The 15943-nt window shown below is 38.5% G+C and overlaps 1 long non-coding RNA gene across 3 annotated transcripts in view; it reads right to left on the reverse strand.

The window, feature by feature from the left end:
- Positions 1-15943, reverse strand: part of LOC136791468 (uncharacterized) — a 151961-nt gene that overhangs the window by 87359 nt on the left and 48659 nt on the right. For 2 of the 3 annotated variants that reach the window (XR_010833630.1, XR_010833629.1), the window contains exon 6: positions 4371-5165. The exons of the other annotated variant lie outside the window; for it this stretch is intronic. This is a non-coding gene — a long non-coding RNA (uncharacterized lncRNA). Of the gene's footprint in view, positions 1-4370; positions 5166-15943 lie in introns of those variants that run through there. 3 annotated transcript variants of the gene reach the window in all.

Here is a 15943-nt window from a genome sequence, read left to right on the forward strand (position 1 = left end):
TGGGAAGCGTCTTTCTCAACAAAGATATTCTTGTTGTCTTTGCACTGTCTCTTATTTCCTACAAAACTGCTCAACTCCCTTTCTTAATGGCACTGTAGTGACCAAAAAGGAAAAAAAGACCACATTTTCTACAAGTGACTAAAGTCACATTTTCCCCTGAAGAGCAATTTTTACAAAGGTTATTGCACTGCTTTTCTTACTGTCTAAAGGTATCTGTAATTCTGGTTATGTCCTTTGCTAGCATTATGCAGTTGCCAAAATGTAGCCTGAAAGAATTAAAAATAGAAATATATCATCATGTGCTCACATGGTCATGATTGATCTTTAATCCTTTATCAAGCTTTCATGGCTGTGTAGAAAAAGTACTGCTAACAATAAGGATTACTTAATAACTTAGGGGATGCACCTTAATTCGGCGATTTATTACAACAGTTATTAGTTATTAAGTATCAGAAACCTACATTTTTTCCAATTTAAAATCTAAGGTTGTTTAATATAATCTGATTAATGGCTATTCAGAGAAGTAGAAGGGTTAATACTGGAATAGGTCTGCACCCAAAATGGAGACCATGGACGCTAAAATCACATTTCCATCTTAGATTGGCAGAAATGACATGTTAAAAAAAAAAATCCCCATGGCAGGAAAAAATCTACAATCCTCTTCCACAACAGCAGAGACTCTCAGGTAAAAGTTGTTGTTTGTCCCCACTGACAAGGAGCATAATTGGAAGTGTTAATATGATTGACACAGACAATGAATAACATTCTTTCAAACCACCAAAATTACTTCAAAGAGCTCCTGATGCATTGACTTTTCTTTTTCTGACATTAAGATGAAAGCAGAAAGAATCCTACTGTAGTCTTTGTATGAATACACCAGACTGCTAAAACTAAAAATGAGCCTCCAGGAGACAGATCAGTAGGGAAGCCTGCATTCATCTGGCCACAAATGAGATTATTTCAGACTGCCATTGTAAAACTTCTGTTTAAAAATCAGTCAGGACACGATGCTGTTCAATTCCAGATTCTGATGTAGCAAAATGCACAGAGCAATTCCACTCACCCACGATGTGGATGCCATTTCAACCAACAAAGAATTTGGTTATCTACATAAACACTTTAGGTTGTTTTTTATGATTATTATTATTTTTATTTATATCTTAGGACATTCTTTAAGTATCCCATAGCATTGCTGACATCAATGCAGTCTGAATATATTAGAAAAAATAGCTGGTGTTTTGGGTGCACTGAATTTATCTCTTCATGCTTTTTTGGGGGGAATTTTCAAACATCTTTCCTCAATCTTTAGTCTGCTGAATGATGGGCAAATTGTACCATTATTTTCATGCATACCAAATGAGGTTGTTATCACATGCTAATGCAGATAAGAAGAAATGACATTGCTATATCCCAGAGGTACTCACTGAGAATGAGCTAAATATAAAAGGTCTAATTGTCTACTTACGTAAGCTAAAAAACTTAAGCTTTTGCCAATGCTTTGAATGGAAGTCAAGAACTCTCATCACAAGAAAACTTTGCTGCAGTCATTGGCACACAACCACCTAGGCTTTCTCTACCTTGCCCACATCTATTGCAGAGGAGTTCTACAACATCGGTTCCTAGCATGAACAAGGAGGTTTTCTGAGTTTTGATCAATACCTGATTTTCTAGTTTTACATCAGTTCTGCTTTGTTCTGCAGCTAATATGTTGTATCCAAGTGGATCTGCTTTGCAGTCATTTTTTCTGTGTTTGCTCACACATCATGTGTGTTCAACCCATCTGTAAGATTCCTAAAGGAACCAATTAGCCAGTATCGCTGTCACTCTAACGTAGCATGGCTGTGGACCCTTCCTGCAGTTCTCACCTTTACCTTAGAACTAATGATACATAAATATCCCCACATCAACTTTCACAGCTCAAGAAAACCAAAGCATCCTGAAGGCAAATATAGGTATAAAGGAAAGCCATTTATGCCTGCAGTCTGATGAACTCATATAATAGGACTATGCCTCAGGCATTTTATCTGTCATTTCAATCTGTCAAGCAAATGGGTTATTGGCTTATTTCATAGAGCAAACTGTCTCATTGTGTGGGGACATCTTGACTTTTATATGACCTGACTTTCCTCCTGGATAGCCAGACTTTGACTTATTTGAACGCAAATATCTTCAGGGCAGCTTTCAACATCATCAGTGTGTAAAAACCATCAATAAAAGGAAAAAAAATGACTAAAAATAATAAATGCCAAGCATGTGAGACGTCCATTAGTTGCTTCCTGACCTACTTCCACAAAACAGAAAGCAAACAGCAGCAGGTGTCTGGTAAATTGATCTTCAGGAGTGCTTAGAAAGCTTAACCTTCTTGCACTTAGCCATTTAAGTTTCTCCACTGCATGTTTAACCCACTGAATAGTTCCAGCTCTGTGGACGTTTCACCTTACTTTTCATTTGTGAAAAAAGAGTATATCATTGATCTAACACTGCTCTATGATTCCCATTACTCCAGCTCTGTTTGTCAGGAGAAGGATGTAGGAAAACAGGAAACTAGGCAGGACATTTATTTAATCTTCTGCAACTCTTCTGGTTGAAGAAAAAAAAATTCAGGCAAGTCCCTACTATAAAATCTTGAAAAGGTGTCTGTGGTGTGAGAATTCCAGGTGGGAGCTGAAATCCTTGGCCTGAACCTTGCATAGAGCATCTCAGATTTTCTAGGGACGCTGTGCATCCACAGTCTCTTTCCCTTAAGGATTTCAAAGTTATAAATAATTCTCAGGGTGGACTGTACATAAAGAGAGGCTGCACTGACCAGCACGCAGCCTCCACTTCCCTTCCTGTTTTAGGGAAAAGATTAAAGCTCTACTAGCTTCTAATCCCTATGCAAAAACATAGTAAATCAGTACAACATTTTTGTTGAAGATGATATAGGAAGACTACATAAAATCCATTCTTTTTGAAGGATGTTAAAAAGATGGATAAGAAGAAAAAAAAAGTCAAAGACATAATCCAAGGATTATAGCAAATACCTCACAAGTGCTAAGCAGAAAATGTTAATCAGAAGAATATAATCAAGTAACACAACAATGAAGAGTGCACACTCAGGAAGAGAATATTAGGCATGAAAGGGGGCTTCTACTCTGGCAGGCTTCGTCATAGTGACAAGCAGTGTCTGGAAGTTAAAGTCAAACCATAGATCAGATGCAAATTTTAAGCAACTGAGACAAATAAGAAAAAGATTCCTCTCATCTGTTGACAGAGGCACAAAAACTCTAAGTCCTTGAAGATAAAAGGTACATCTACCTTGTCATAACAACTCTCTTCATTTCATTCCATGCCCTGATCTTCTTTGATCATGTACATTTTATGTATATTAGTTTGTGTTTAGACCCTATTTTTGGGCTGGTTGAACCAGTTTCCTTTCAGTGCTGTAGTTCACCTAAGGATAGCTCGTTCAAGGATCATTGTGCATAGACAGTATACATAAGTTGCTCTGTCAGACTGAACACCACCTTCTCTACACAGTAGTTCATCACCATCCCAGCAATTCCTGCACCCTCAAACACTCCTTGCACTCCCTCAGGCCATGTCCTGGTCCATTGGACTCCCAAACCCTTCTGTACCAGTTCCAAGGCTGAGAAGAACCAAAAGTTATGACGACTCATCTCTCTCCTGACACATGACCAGGCAGGCTCCTGTGATGATAGATATAATATCAGAGTACATAGAGCATAAGCACATCCTGCATATTGACTGGTATATATAGCGTTAACAACAAATCATAGAATCATAAAGGTTGGAAAAGACCTCCAAGACCATCTGGTCCAACCCTCACCCTACCACCAATGTCACTCACTAGACCATGTCCCTAAGCACCACGTCCAACCTTTCCTTAAACACCCCAGGGATGGTGACTCCATCACTTCCCTGGGTAACACGTTCCAATGCCTAAATAATAAAAGATACTATGAACATATGGCAGGAAGACAGAGAAAATGAGAACAGAAAACACCCAGCCCCGCAGCCTACCAGTGACATTACAAGAGAGCATGTTCTAATGGCTAAAACTGCAGCCTCCATACTCCACTCCACTGGCTTCTGTCATAAACCCTACAAGAATATCAAGCAGCATTGTTTGTTAACAAAATAAGGGCTGTTAATAAACTCTTTAAACACGGTCCTTTGGGGAGACAAAGGAAAACAGACACCGAAGTTCAGCCTAGAGAGTATGCCAGAAGTACAGGCATCCAGTGTAAACAAACAGTACAACATGTCTTAAGATAGTTGCACTGAGATCTCTCACTAAAGGTCTTCTGTAAAGGTTAAGAAGAGAGGGATGCAGATACATTGTTCTAACATTGGCAGCAAGTGTATTTCTCCTTAAGTATTTTTGTTTCCTACATTACACTCAGGGATTTTCACACATGATCAGCATTCAGCTACATCTGCCACCACTTACGTTCAAGACATGACGTGTGGTTTAGGTGCACAGTAGATGTGCCTAAAAGTAAGTAGTTCTTATAGTTCATTTATCTGTAGGAAAAAAAAAATATTGGCGTATGCTCACAATTCCAGTTTTGCTTTGCTGCAGATAGGACTTGCTAACCTTTGAGTAATTATGAAATAGATAAAATATTAACTTTGCAAGGTGCACCTATAAGGAATGGATTGCAGATGCACAGAATTCTCAATGAAATATCCAATTATAAAGCAATGAATGAAAAATGCACATAGATGCATATTGCCAAGGGCATTGCAAAGCTAAATGTGAAGATTAAGATCAAAGTTTATTTCCTCAGGAGAATATTTATTCAAGCAATCAAGAATTTTTGCATAAATACATTAACGTTCCATAGCAAAAACAAAACACCCAAATATAACTTCATAACCAAATTATCATCTTGGCTCTTGAACAGAGAAATGAGCATTATCACTGAAAAGGAGTGACAGGTTTATGGGTGCAAAATATTGTTCAGAAAGTTGTGTGAAGCAGCATCATTTTTTAAGGCAGTCATCCTTCTTGATCTGAACCAAATTAATATTTTAAGCCACCTTTCATACCATACGTTGATCAAACTTGCCCTCTGAACACAGCAGTGAGAAAAGTCTAAAAGGCAATATTCATCTGGCAGCATATCCCAAGGGCACATCCTCCAACATCACAGCCTGTCCTGGAATTGAAAAAGTGTGAATGACCTATGGTTAATGAGAACCGCTGTGTTTGGAATAATACTATTAAAATTTTATTTATTTTTTATTATTATTTTTAAATGGTAGAATTGTAGAATAGTAGAATATAGCATTTCTATAATAATGAATACTACATTCCAAAGTTGATTTCGTAATGGTAAAGCAGAGGATTTATGCACATGCCTGAACTGGTGGGTTACAGTTCAGGATGGTGAGAGTTAGCATCAGTTCTTTGATATTCAGTTAATTAAAGGCTGGACAACAGGGAAGTGCAGCTGATGGGGTATATGGGAAACCTTACAGTTTGCTTGCACTTGTGTCAATACAATACAGATGACGTTAATCAAGAAGTGATGTTAATCAAGAAGTGCTTATCTAAAAACATCTATATCATTTTGAAATGACAACAAAAAATTCCAACTTTTAAGGAAACTCCCTTTTTGACTTGAAAAACTGTCAAATGAAGAAAATACGTTCGCCTTTACTGAATAAGGTGGTGAGTACTTTCGACCAGGTACTTGCATTGACATTAATTCCTCTGAATAGCATTTCTATAGACTACTTACAGCCTTGAGGATACCTCATAATCTTTGTACAACTCATTTCCCACAATGACGTACCTACCGGCATATGTGACCCAGTTACACAGTCACGCACAAAGGTCTTAGACTGAACTAAATCATTTGAAGTGAACGAACCATCTCTCAGGATGGGATAGCATCAGAACTGGCTCCATGCTGCCTCCTAGCACTCAACAAGCCTTTCCTTAGCGACTCTGCCAGAAGCCTACAGTCTGGGAGCAGAAGCTGGCTTCTGTACCGTAAAAGGTTAATTACCAATGCAAAGTTTGTCAGTGACTAGCTCCCAATCTTGCCCATTCTGCAAACTGCTTTCAGATTAAATGATGTAGTTATTATTCAGACCATAATAAGCAAAATAAGATTTCCTTTAATAATACTTAATTCTGGCTGTCACCAGAGGAGGAAAAAAAAATTTAAAAAAATGAAAAAGAAAACAACCTTCTTAATGTATAAGTTTTGATATTTTGTCCCTATTGGAGGGAGGAGGCTCATATACAAGAGCCTGGGGAGTTTCCAGGAGAGAAGATCATTAGGCACCATTTACCTCCAAGTTTTTGAATGATTTTAAGGAGATACCGAAAACGTGTTTTCATTTCCATCTGAACTTCAAAGTACACGAGAAGTTAGCCTTTAAGCAATATTAAATAAAAATACATAAATAAATAAGAAAAGAAGAAATAGCTTGCTGGAAAAATATCCACTAATGGAAATGTCTCAGCCCCTGCAAAAGGTCATTTTCATGGGGAAGAAGTGAATATATCAGTTGCTTCAGTCCTATCTTCAAAGGCTATTTGAAGGACTTTCATGTATGTCTGATCAGCAAAGGTGGAATACAACACTGGAGGCACTAATAGGAATTTCTACCTTCCTATTTCTTTACAGGTTCTTTTAAATCAAAGTAGAAATTCAAGCTGCTGCTTCACTTCTAATAATTCAGGGAACAACTGAAAAAGTTCCAGACCAACAAACTGCAATTAATTTGAGTATTATTATTGTAACAGATTCTTATCAGTTTGGGATATTCACTTTCCAAAAACATCCTAGTCACAAACAGGAAAATAGAACTAGTTCCTTGTACATACAGGAATTAAAAAACTACAGAGAGTGGGAGCTAGCAGCGGGAGATGCAGAAAGCAAGGAATATGCAAAGGTTGGCATTCTTTGAACTGCTTCACTGCACTCTGCTGAACTTTCCCATAGCACCTGCAGCTCTTAAGGTGATCAGGCATAACTACAAGATATAAGGACAAGGAAGATGAGAAAGAAAAACAGAATCAGAGACTCTTTCTGTCTCCCTGTTAAACTACTTCTTTTTCCAGGCAGCTCAGTGAGTAACTTTCTCAGAGCAGATTCAGACTGAATCAAGTCCTTCCATCAGTTTCAGTTAGATTTGATGAAGATCAATAATGATAATTTTTAATGGCACTGAAAGAAAATACCCTGGAGTAGGATATAGCCGGATTTCTTTATGAACAGATGGGAGCAAATGTGTTGTATTTCCTTTCTTGACACTAGATTTATGCTCTAATTATATTATCTTATCTGATATGAAGTTCACTAAGGTTTTTACCTGTCTGGTATGGATGGACCAGCTGTTTAGACTGGAACCCAGCAAGATTATGATTTTCACATAGCTCAAATGAAAATCCAATATGTATTAAAATCAAACAAACAACAAACACCTTTTCTATCTAATAATAGCTGTAGTACTAGTTCTTAGAGTAGATGAATTCTGAGCTATACAGGTGTAGTCAAGAACACTGAAACAGGAGTGAAATTTTATTTTTGTAAAATACGAGCTGTAGACAGTAATTATGTTTTGGGCCCCAAGCACACGTAACACTCCAATAAATTTGAGTGAATTCAGTGGGGGCCAACCAAGATGTTCAAGACTGGAGCATTTGCCCTACAAGGAGAGGCTGAAGAAACTTGGCTTACTTGAGCTGGAGAAGAGAACACTTTGGCAGGACCTAACAGCATCCTTCCAGGTAACATTATCGGGACAGAGCCAGGCTTTTCACAGTGGTGCATGGTGAGAGACAAACTAAAACAGACCTTTTATGAAAGGAGAAGCTTCTTCACTTCAAGGACACTCAAGCAGTGGAACAGCTGGCCCAGGGAAGCTGTGTGGTCTCCATATTGGTTTACAAGACCAGGCTGAATAAAGTCCTCAGTAACCTGGTCTGGTCTCATAGCTGACTGAGGAGGAGAAAATAGAGAACACCTGAGTCCCCTTTCAATTTGAATTCTCCTGTGATGGCAGGTTATAATCTTAAAAATGATAGTATAGAAAGAAAGAAAGAAAGAAAGATAGCATAGAAGGAAAGATAGTATAGACAGATCCATAGGTTCATCAGCCACTTTAGCTGAAGTACCTATAACAAATGAAATTATATGTAACGGGGTAGCGTTAAAAAGCAAATGACACCTCCTAGAAAAGTTAGAAAAAAGGTTTCATTTAGATGCTAATTCCACTAACTAGCATGTTTATTTTCAAGAGAAGGGCTGTTAGCTTATTAGTAGTATATTTGCATGAAAATGTGATCTATGCTTCTTTACTGCTCATCTGCTCTTCCTGCTTATGCCTCATTTGACAACACAGTTGGTTTCTGCAAATGACTGTTATGTTACAGAGAGGATGTTGAGTTCAAGTGGGGAAGAGTTACAGGAGCAGAGAGAACACTTAGAAAGAAATATTCTGTTTTATGAACATCTGTTGATCCATAAAAACCTGAAAGGAAAAAGTAAAGTAGAATACTACAGAGAATAAACAAATCCTGCACAGTCAATTAAAAACCTTTCTATGAGAAATAAGCAGCTCAACCAAGCTACTTCCAACCAAGAAGCTATGAGAGAACAGTCACATCCAAAGAGAACTTAAAAAAAAAAAAAAAACTTAGCTCAAAAATGCATCTCTAAATTATACTTGGGATTAGAATTAATCCTTTCTCCCCAAAAAGAAATCTCTTTGCAAACAAATTTGCATTGTGCCCATTGGCATGGGTTTGTCTAAAGCAAAATATTTGTTTGGATGAAAGAAAATTCTAACCTCAAGGAAAAGGATGTTCTTTATTGAGACAACACCCAATCTTACCTGATTTGAATAAATACAACTATTACTGAAGTAGTTTTGGTTCCTTTAAATCAGTTGGTAGAATTTGGTTTACTGAACAATGCAGTTCCTCCTGATCTGCAAAGCTTTTGGAGCACTCAGCAAGTCTTACAGCAACTTTGGCTAATACTTTGACAAAATAGGTTTTTCCTTTTTCTTACTGTTCCTTTTATTGTAGGTCATATATGGTAGGAGTAAGGAAAAGTGAAAGATGATAATTCCGTGAATATTGTGATATGTAAAGTCTTTTCTCTCTTCCACAGATTGTTTGCATTTACAGCCATAAATTCCTTGAGAGTCTGGTCTTTCCAATTGTCCTCTTCACTGGCTCAATTCTTTCATAGAAGTAAATTCCTCTGGAAACATTATTTTCAATATTTTATGATATAAAAATAAAATTCTAAAAGCTTTCAGAAGTTTCTAATCCAGAAATAAAACTGGTATCACCAGACTGAAAAAGGCAATGTCTTTATCATCTGTAAGACTGACACCTTCTAGTCTTACAGCATATCCTTCTTATCAGTTTGCCAAGCAAGCTGACCTAGATTTTGAAACAAACAGGATCTAAAAATAGAATGCTAAAATAAGTATTGCACAGAGACCTCTGCAGTCAGCAATACTATAAATCTGGTAAGGAGGACATTCTGCTATAAAAACACAGCATTTTATTTATGTGCCAAATTTCAGCTCAATGCCTTCAAAGTAAGAATAAGTATTATCTATTTCAGCATGGTAAAGTGAATAAGGTCCCAACATACACCAACATCAACGTGACATTTATATTAAAGATTTACCAGAAAATCTGGGGTGAAAATTTAGCTCTGCTGAAAGTCATAGAAATATTGCTGTTGACATCAACAGGGCAAAGTTTTCAAGTTTTCAAATCCTTAATTCATACAGATTCTGGAAGCTGGCCCTAAAAGCCAGAACTGACCCCTGGCTTCTGTCTTTTTTGAACTGGGCTCTAATTCCTTCAGTCCCCTTTTTTCTAACCTCTCTTTTAAAAACCTTTGGACCTGGTGACTTCATTTTTCCTTCACTTCATCTTCAGAAATGGTTAACATTGAAGTCAACAAAAGCTTTACCAACTGGCCTGATGCCATGGTATATTCTTGCCTCCAATCATACACAAAGCCACATCTTGCACTGGTGGTATCCTTGAAAGAATCAATGCTGTACTTATGTACAACTCAATGAGCATAGCCACTGTGAGAGAAAAGACTAATACTTATTTTTTCAGATGCTTGGAATTCTTTTTAAAAATCTTACTAAATGAATGAGAACCACAGTTTGCACAAATTAATGTGGCTCCACTGAACTTACTGGAGGATCACCAGCCTGATCCAGCAGAAAATTTGTTCTGACTGTTTTACTTGTTTGCCTCCCATTTGCATTTAGCTGAGTATTAACCTGACTATGGCTGATACTTGCTGCTTCTGTCCATCAGACCCGGTTTCCCTGCTGTGAGAAATATTAGATGCACACCGGTGGCTTTAAATGAAAGTGTCCTCAGTAACCGTAGGTGTAATGGAGCCAACATTGGAGGCTGTCTGCTGATACAACTAGAGCACACCTGAGCCCTTCTGCCAATTTGCTTTGACGCCCCCAACTACCATGTCTGCTGCACTCAGAGTCACCAAAAAAAGGTCATGACATAACAATGTTTGCATCTTACCTGTGTAAGGTTTCTATTTGTTCCCACATTAACATAAGGCTGTCCAAATGTTTAACTGCATTAGGTCTGGAGACCCCCCAGGCAATTCAGCTGAGTCTGGAGACCCCGAGGGAAGTGAGCTGAGCCTCCTGCATGGCCACTTACATCTAGGGATAGAAGGCAGGGTTTGACCCAGTGTTCCTTTCTGTCAGACGGAAATGCAGTGCGCTGAGCTAAAGCTTGCAAGCAATTTAACTATGTCAGTTCCTTGACCACCAATGCAATTTCACGGGAATTTCTAATAGCTAAATGATGTCTCATTAATCTAGCAGGAATTTAAAATGGGTACTTTTTTCTACCAACTAATACTGCCATTCAAGAAACAGAAGAGCCCAGACCTATAGCCCAAGCAGACTGATACAAAACCCAAATTATTCCATACTAGCTGGATGCCTGAGCCAAACTGCATTTTCAGACATTTCAGATTAGAACATTGCACAAAATGCTACACAGCCTCCAAACAGTGTGGTGAAAGACATGCACAAAAGATATACGCATGTACTCTTTACTCACACATACATAAATACATACGCATGGACTCTCTAAGCACAGATGCCTGTAAGTGAAGAGACACAGCACTGAACAGTCTACAGACCGTGAACAAATAATGAAGGATTCAGCTGGGGCCCAAGTGAATCTACTCTTGCATTTCTCCCCTAGATAGCAGTAAGTTTTCCCTACTGGGCCAGAAGAGCACAGGAAAAAATAAGCACTGTCACAACAAGATTTAAAAAAATGAACTACTCTGAGTTTCACAGTCAGTCCCCTAATGTGAACCTACAGCCCTACCTCATTAGCAGTACAGACACCCAGTTCTTTGCAACTCTTCATGATTTTCCCAGGTGCAAGTACAGACTCTGTGGGGAACAGCAATGCTGATAAGAATCTTGTCATCCACAGCCCAGCTGCCAGGGAACTTTGTGGGCATTGCAGAGAGGATATGCAAGGGCCCAGCACTAGCCAAAAGCTAAGATGACCCGATAAATTGCACCCAGAGAAGAGCCATAGCATCTTTAACCATTTGTCAGCTGTGATGATGAAAAGGTTGAGCCTTGACTTCTGGTTTCTGAGATCCTATTCAATGACTTGAGGGATTAATTTTACTTGAATATTAATCCTAAGCATTGGTTTGTGCTTTTTGAGATTTTCCACAATTTCAGTTCTTGGCTAGACCTATTTTGAGCAGACCAGTAGATGGTAGCCAGATATAACAAATTGTTGAAGCCAATTCTGTAAAAGTAGGGGTCCAGAAGATCTGACAAAGGACAGCAGTATCATGGGGGGATGAGCAGATTCATAAGTCCAGAATCCCAACCAATGTGAATAATCAGGGCAAAAAAGGGAGTAGAGATTCACCTATGGAGGTGAGGAGCCTCTTGACTACCATTTGTGACCCAGACCATACAATGACATTTGCTAAGAGAGCAAGGGTCTGAGCCTATTAAATCAATAGAAAGACTTTATCGATGATCTGGATGAGGGCGTCCAGTGCACCCTCAGTAAGTTTGCAGATGACACCAAGCTAAGTGCGTGTGTCGATCTGCTCGAGGGCAGGAAGGCTCTGCAGGAGGATCTGGATAGGCTGGAGCGATGGGCTGAGGTCAACTGCATGAAGTTCAACAAGGCCAAGTGCCGGGTCCTGCACCTGGGGCGCAACAACCCCAAGCAGAGCTACAGGCTGGGAGATGAGTGGCTGGAAAGCTGCCTGGCCGAGAAGGACCTGGGAGTATTGGTTGATAGTCGGCTGAATATGAGCCAGCAGTATGCCCAGGTGGCCAAGAAGGCCAACAGCATCCTGGCCTGTATAAGAAGCAGTGTGGCCAGCAGGTCTAGGGAAGTGATTGTGCCCCTGTACTCGGCTCTGGTGAGGCCGCACCTTGAGTACTGTGTTCAGTTTTGGGCCCCTCGCTACAAGAAGGACATGGAGGTGCTCGAGCGAGTCCAGAGAAGGGCGACCAAGCTGGTGAGGGGTCTGGAGAACAAGTCTTACGAGGAGCGGCTGAGGGAGCTGGGCTTGTTCAGCCTGGAGAAGAGGAGGCTCAGGGGAGACCTTATCGCTCTCTACAGTTACCTTAAAGGAGGCTGTAAAGAGGTGGGGATTGGTCTATTCTCCCACGTGCCTGGTGACAGGATGAGGGGGAATGGGCTAAAGTTGCGCCAGGGGAGGTTTAGGTTGGATGTTAGGAAGTACTTCTTTACCGAAAGGGTTGTTAGGCATTGGAACGGGCTGCCCAGGGAGGTGGTGGAGTCACCATCCCTGGAGGTCTTTAAAAGACGTTTAGATGTAGAGCTTAGCGATATGGTTTAGTGGAGTACTTAGTGTTAGGTCGGAGGTTGGACTCGATGATCTTGAGGTCTCTTCCAACCTAGAAATCTGTGATACTGTGATACTTCAAAGAGTATCAGATTGGATGTTAACAGCAGGTAGGGGAAAAAAAAAAAAAAAAGAAAAAAAAATAGATCTCACCAGTTTTACATTTAAACCAATTTTTAAATGATGTGTTCCCTGGGAGACAGTAATCCCATATTCTGTTTAGGGACATAACTGCCTTAGCCGGTACAGTTTCAGAAAGCAAAATCTTTTCTTTTTGCGTCTTCCTTGACAATCTATCACTTTAATGAACACAATTAGGATGAGAGAAGATGGAGTAGTTTCTAGATTTAGTTTCAAAACAAGCTCTAAGTAGGCCATCTGAATCAGAGTGCCTGCCAAAAGGTCAAGTTAGTATGATTTAATCAAATGTGTCCAGTGGGGACAGTTTGCAGAAGTCACACACAAGCACTTCACAGACTCAGCACATAAATAGGCAGCAAAAAGCTTACTCAAAAAATATGCAACCTCTATTTGACAAGTTTAAAAAAAAATCAAGAAAACAATATGAATTTTAAAAGATTCAAACACTACTTGCTACATGGTCCTACTGGCCATTTAATAAAATATATAAATCCACCCCATACATCTACATTAGCAAGTTGATACTGACGACAAAAGAGCAGAACCAACAATAAAGGAAGCAGCACTATAAAAGCACATTATCTGAGATATCACATAATCATTTATTTTAAGGTATTTTAAATAACCTGTTTTCTTTTAGAATAATATACACAGTATAGGTTTTTTCATTAGGTATTTAAAAAATCTAAAAGACAAAACAAATGAAGATTCAATATATACAGCTAAATATTGTATTTTTGCATACTTTTCCCTCATGGATAGTAAAATTAATGCTTTGCAAACATGCTAATTTAGACGAAATAATTATCTGAAAGTGTTTCACAAATTATACCTTAAATTAATTTACAGTATGATATGCCAGCTGCAGTGCTCATTTAGTTTCTATAGGGAAAATGCTCTAAGCAGCATCAATATGCAGTATGCTTTATAGTCATATGCAAGTTTTTCCTACCATAATTAATCTGGCATTAGAATTATACTCAACATATGTAGCTGTACTTGCCAGTTCCTTGCCTGCTATCAAATTAGCTGTGTACCTAAAACAAGCAAAGCAGCTGATATAAGAAACCAAAAAAATCTTAAATTCACCCTCTTGATGGCAATAGCCATCACAATGACACATTCATCTACTTCAGTAAAAAATAAAAATCAAGTTTCAAGTAGCTGATAAAGCCATATCTTTAAACTCATGTTTGAAGTCTTTTTTTTCTTTTCTTTTTTTTCTCCAAATCAGTTCAGAGGTGGAAGGTGGAGAAGGCTGCCATACAATCATAATCTCCAACTAAGGTCAAAGGATTTATTCTGCTTCACCATGTGGGTTTGTTGTAGAAATACTAAACGTCTACCAATAGACATTCCAAAAATCAAGTTAAAATAACCTTAAAATGGAAGACCTTGTTGTCCTGTGGAATCTAAGAAGAAATCTAATAAATAAACCCCAGATGAGAGCCCCAACATGTATTCTTAAATGAGAGATGTAGTAAATGAGTGGATTGTGATCCAGGACCTCAACAAGACAGACTGACAGACTGATTCTGAGATGCCCCAATAATATTCTCCTGCAGAAAGACTGGTTTCTATGAAGTGAGATCAAGCAAAAACTTCTTTTTCGTGGAATTGAATATACTTCTATTCTAGGAATTTGAGGCTGAACCACGTGAAACACATCTTGTGTTTGCAATGTTCCAGCTCTCCTGAAACTCACTGCATTATTTTGAGGTCATTACAATCACAACATTACCAGCTTGAAAATATATACGATTAAATCCTTCGGGCTTGCTTTAGAGGCTGGATCCAGTAATACATTCTTTGCATCAGTTAAAAAAAGCTCAATTTAGGGAACACTAATTTAAGAACTCACAGTACAGACAGCACTTTTTTTAATTATTAAGAAGCCCGGCATCCAATTCAGTGCTTGTGGGAAGGTAACTATTTTGAAGACAATTGACATAAATTCTGCATTCACTTCCATATATTTCTTCATCGTACACTCAAATTCAAGCTTCACTGTAAGTACCTAGAGGACATGTTATGCACAAACAATTGGAACTGTAATTCAAATCAGGATCTGGAGGGGAAAATATATGAAGATTTTCTGACCTTGATATTATCGTGAGTTAGTAGCCAAGAAGAGAGATATTTATCTTTAGTTTTATATATTCACTAAAGCAGTTTTGATTCAGATTAAAGACAGATCTCCCAAATGATGTCGCATTTAAACAATAAATATAATGCACATATAATGAAGACATCTGTTTTATTCGACAGAGAAAAACAGAATTGAAAATGCATTAAAAACCAGTAGCAACAAATGCGTCCCACATACAAGTCTCAGCACAGTGTGTAAACCTGTAACTGCCTCATATATATGAATTTTTTCTATTAGTTCCATTTCAACTTTATATATAGGCAATAGCTTACCAAAGTTTAAAAATCTGTCACTAAACACAAGGAAACCTTTCTATTCAGCGTCACTGCCAAGAGAGCATCAGTACCAGGGTTTTATATGATCCTTATCACAACATGGGATAAAAGAGTAGGCTGACTATCTTTGTAGTAAACAAAAACAAATCTTTTGCATGGTTTATATCCTACTGTCAGAAGAGGTATTTCAAGGTATTGCAATAAAATGCTCCAAGGATCAATGAAGGTCCCCCCAAAACCTGCACAATCAGATCCTAAACGTAGTATTTTTGCAGCATGACATCCGGATTGCCACTTAACTGGTAGATGAGTTGACAAAGCCCATTGGAGAGATACACAGGAGACTGACTGCACTGGTATGCACTAGAATCCTGGTAGCAATGGTTGGGGACAAACATTGCCCAGTACAAAAAAAAAAAAAAAAAAAAAAAAGTGACACAGCATCTGCCCTTCTAAATCTGCATCCCGTTAAG

Source organism: Anser cygnoides, chromosome 9, assembly GCF_040182565.1.
Source record: "Anser cygnoides isolate HZ-2024a breed goose chromosome 9, Taihu_goose_T2T_genome, whole genome shotgun sequence".
Lineage (NCBI taxonomy): Eukaryota > Metazoa > Chordata > Aves > Anseriformes > Anatidae > Anser > Anser cygnoides.